Source organism: Microtus pennsylvanicus, chromosome 1, assembly GCF_037038515.1.
Source record: "Microtus pennsylvanicus isolate mMicPen1 chromosome 1, mMicPen1.hap1, whole genome shotgun sequence".
In the NCBI taxonomy this organism is placed as follows: domain Eukaryota; kingdom Metazoa; phylum Chordata; class Mammalia; order Rodentia; family Cricetidae; genus Microtus; species Microtus pennsylvanicus.
Window position 1 is genome coordinate 38,346,763 of NC_134579.1, and position 4,305 is coordinate 38,351,067.

At 39.4% G+C, this 4,305-nt stretch overlaps 1 pseudogene; it reads left to right on the top strand.

Annotated features, from left to right (window-relative positions):
- Positions 1 to 3,429: 3,429 nt before the first annotated feature.
- Positions 3,430 to 3,644, top strand: LOC142839106 (thymosin beta-4-like; annotated as a pseudogene).
- Positions 3,645 to 4,305: the final 661 nt, after the last annotated feature.

Consider the following 4,305-nt stretch of genomic DNA (forward strand, 5'->3'; position numbering starts at 1 on the left):
GCTGTTTAATTCTTTTCTTTGCTTACACACTCACTGACCTCACGGTTATAGACCTCTCACCAAGCCTGCAGGAGTGATAAGAAAACAGAAGAGTCAGGGATGACCTCAGGGAGCACAGAACTACGTGGGTCAAGATCTGTGAAGGGAAAACCTGGGAACCCCATGTGAGGAATGGAACGTGTGTAACTTTTTCTGACTAGTAACAATTTTGGTAAGTTAGGCTTGGGAAAGCATGCTGCTTTGTTCAAATCTCTTTTCTAAGCTAATCCGTTCGTTGCTAAGCGTACGTGGCTCGGACCTAACTCAGAGTCCCTCTGAACTGTGTTTGTGTATGTGTGTGCATATTGTACATGTGTGTGAATCATTTCATCCAGTCAGCTTAGTGAGAATCCATATTCTAACTGCAATGTGCAGAATGAAGAGGCATGAGAGGCTTAGAGTCTGCGATCACCCTTCTTGCTGAGTCCTCATATTTGGCTTTATCTCAGTGTTCCATCTTTAGGTGGAACTAGATCCCAAGTTTGGGGAAGGAGACATGAAAAGCAGTCCTTCTTCAAATGTTTCCATCCACACTCAGTTTGCAGTGTGGTTTATTCTTGCTTCTGCTATTTACTGCCACATGTTCAGTCCTTTAGGTCAGTTCCTTAATCTCTTGCTGTGCAGACTCTTGGCTTCTCTGACTAATGCTCTTTTGTATAATAAAATACTTTGTAGTCCCTTGGGAGCTGTAAGGCTGCTCAGTTCCCAGCAGAAAGTTGTGCGGCCCCAATTCCTTGCTAATTTTAACACAGATACACACGTGTTCTTCACCAGTTTAACCTGTGCTTCTCTTGATAGAGTAATGCTAGCACCTTTATGACTCTCCAGTCAAATCTACTCTTGGTATTGAAAAAAGATTGATTTTGGCCAGCAGAGGATATATGGCTGGAGTCTTAAAGAATAGTTGACTGTTCATTTATTTCTCAACCATAATCAATCTGACTGGGGACAGGACTATTTTCCTTCTATTTGGTTACCTTGTCCAGTTTCAATGTGATGATTTTTTACCTTGTCTTATTGCAAAGGTTCTCATCCTGTGAGTCATGACCCCTTTGGTTGAAACATCCTTTCACAGAATCACCTAAAACTAACTGCATATCAGATATTTACATTGATTCACAACAGCAGCAAAAGATGGAGGAGTGAGGCAGGTTTTTTTGGTTGTTTTTCTTTCTTTTTAATTAATTTGGGGGGTATATTGTAGGGGCAAGGAAAGATATGGAGGGACTGGGAGATGAGTGAGATTGGGGTACATTATGTGAAATTTCTAAAGAATCAATAAAGAATTGTGTTTAAAATAAAACAAAACACATGAAAGTTAAAAAGTAATCTGAGAATGATAACGGAGATGTCTCTGACAATTGTTTACTAAAAAGACATGAATAAGATAACAGACATGTGATGTGAAGCAGAAAGGGAAACACTGAGGCCAAAAGCAGATCAGCCAAAGGGTGAGAACTGGAACGTGGGGAGGATTGTGTGGTAATGAGGGCCTAATAAAACCAAGTATGTACAAAAATACAGTGAAGAAACCTGTTATTTTGCATGCCAACTGAAAAATACATATTAAAAATTCTAAGAAGAACAACACGCAGTGAGTAAAATGCTCTAAGACCACCACCATGGTTGTGAGTAATTCATCTGCCTTTTGAATTATCATATTTTATAGCATGTTGAATTTCTGTCAGAAAAATTAAATGTCCTTAAAACCGACCTAAGGAATTTTTTTTTTTTTTGGATTTTTCGAGACAGGGTTTCTCTGTAGCTTTTTGGTTCCTGTCCTGGAACTAGCTCTTGTAGACCAGGCTGGCCTCGAACTCACAGAGATCCACCTGCCTCTGCCTCCCGAGTGCTGGGATTAAAGGCGTGCGCCACCACCGCCCAGCTCGACCTAAGGAATTTGATCTAAGAATATTCTTCTGCATGTTTATCCTCGGGTCAGTGAACATACAGAACTATCTCTTGCATTGTGTGCATTCAACTTCAGAAGCTCATACTCATGGTACTAGACCAGTAATAGTATTTATTCATCAATTAAAGGTTAAAATTACTTCATGTTCTCATGCAAATTTCAATGCACTGGAGAAGATTTATCTACGCTAAAAGTTTGATCACTTTAATTTTTCAACAAAATTGATGACAACACCAACTTATGTTATCAGTTGACTGAAATTTTAAAATATTGGAATCATTAAAAATTATTCTTATCTGATTGGCTCAATGCCTTTTATTAATGTCCAGATACTGAAGATATGTTGCTTGAAATATGCCTGCACTGGGATGAATTCACTAATCCTACATTTACCACTAACTCTTTGTATGCATACCTGTGTGTTTGTGTGGGAATAGGTACTCATGTGTGTACAGATGCACGTATGTGTGTGTGTGCATGTGAAGAACAGAACATCACCTCAAGAATTGCTCTTGGGATACAATCCTCATGAGTTTTGCTTGTTTGCTTCTTCCTTTAGTTTGAAAAGAAGTCTCTCACTCTCCTGGGACTCACCAGCTGAGTTAGACTGGCTGGCCATCAAGCTCCAAGGAGCCAACTGTCCCTGCCTTCCCAGAACTAGGATTACAAACATTCACCATCCTAACCAGCCTTTGTCACAAGTTCTGGAGATTGAACTCAGACCCTACGGCTTGTATTTGGGTGCCTAAACTATCTTTCCAAACACTCTACCACTAACTATTCTTAATCTAACAATTATAGTCTTGCAGTTTGAGTTACTTGATGTACCAGTAAATTGGGAGTCAGATGCATTCAACTAGGTGACTAAAGTCCTTTGGAACCATGACATGCTGTTGTGTCAATTCCATAGCATAGGTGTTTGTATATCACTTAAATATTAATTCTGTCCTCTGGCAAAAATATCAAAGAACACAATAAAGTCTTACATGACTTCTCAACTGTGCTAACAGCCTGTAATTCTCATTGATTCTGAAAGGAGTTCTGCAGATGTGGGAGAAAGAACATAAATAATGTGTGCCTCTATGTAATGAAACCTAATGGCTAGGGACCAGCCAGACATACCAAGAGTGACTTCACTAAAATTTCATGTTCATACCTGGTACTCAAACTAGCTATACCACAACGATTCCTGATCCAAATGTATTGGTGCCAATAATGTGTTTAAAAACTAGAGGTAGAATATTTGTCTACAAAAGGTTAAAGACATAGATGCCACAATTAACTTGCAAATCTTTGGTGTCTATAGGAAATTGATCAAAGCAGAAATATTTACTAGGTGTATTGGTCAACTTGCCATTATTGTAGGAAAATACCTAAGAAAATAAAGTATAAAAGATTTCCTTGGGACAATCGGAGGCAGCCTCTGAGCAGATCAACTCTCCTTGTTCTTGTGCCTTGCTCAGCTCCATTGTGCAAACATGTCTGACAAATATGATATGCCTGAAATCGAGAAATTGGTAAATCGAAACTGAAGAAAATAGAAATGCAAGAGAAAAATTCTCTGCTTTCAAAAGAAACAATTGAACAGGAGAAGCAAGCTGGAAAATTGTAACGAGACGACCAAAGCCAATATGCACTATACATTCCACAAGCTTCGCCTTCTTATTTTACTTCTTTTAGCTGTTTAACTTTGTAAGATTCAAAGAGTCAAGTTTAAATGACTGTGCTGCCCCTTTCACATCAAAGAATCAGAACTACTGAACAGGAAGGCCTCTCCCCTGCCTCCCCCACCCATCTGTAGGTCTGGCTGGCAGGGAGGGAAAAGAACTTGCATGTTGGTGAAGGAAAAAGCTGGGTGGGAGGTGGTGAAATATAGTGTAAAATTCAAGATGGCCCAAGGTATCCTGCAGGATGTAAAATGCAGTTTAATACGAGTATCATTTTTTTGTTCAAATGATTTTAATTATTGGGATGCAATTTTAAATATGCAAATAAAAAAATTTAAAACCTGGAAAAAAAAAAAGATTTCCTTGGGATTATAATTCCAGAAGTGTAAATCCACAGCTGCATGGCTCCGTTACTCTTAGAAAGGAAGGAGAATGCATGGTGAAGCAAAGCTACACACCTGATAGCATTAGAGGAGCAGAGAAAGATGAGGGCAGGAATAGTGAGAAGTGGGGGCAGGGCAAGCACAAAACCAGTCTTCAAAGCCCCACCCCCTGTAGCCTATGCCATACAACTAGATTCCACCTTCTAAAGTTTCTCCATCACAAAATAACCCCCCAAAGTATAAAACCATACATGGATTAATTAATCTGTGGGGCCAGAGCCATCACAATCCAATCGCCTGCTGA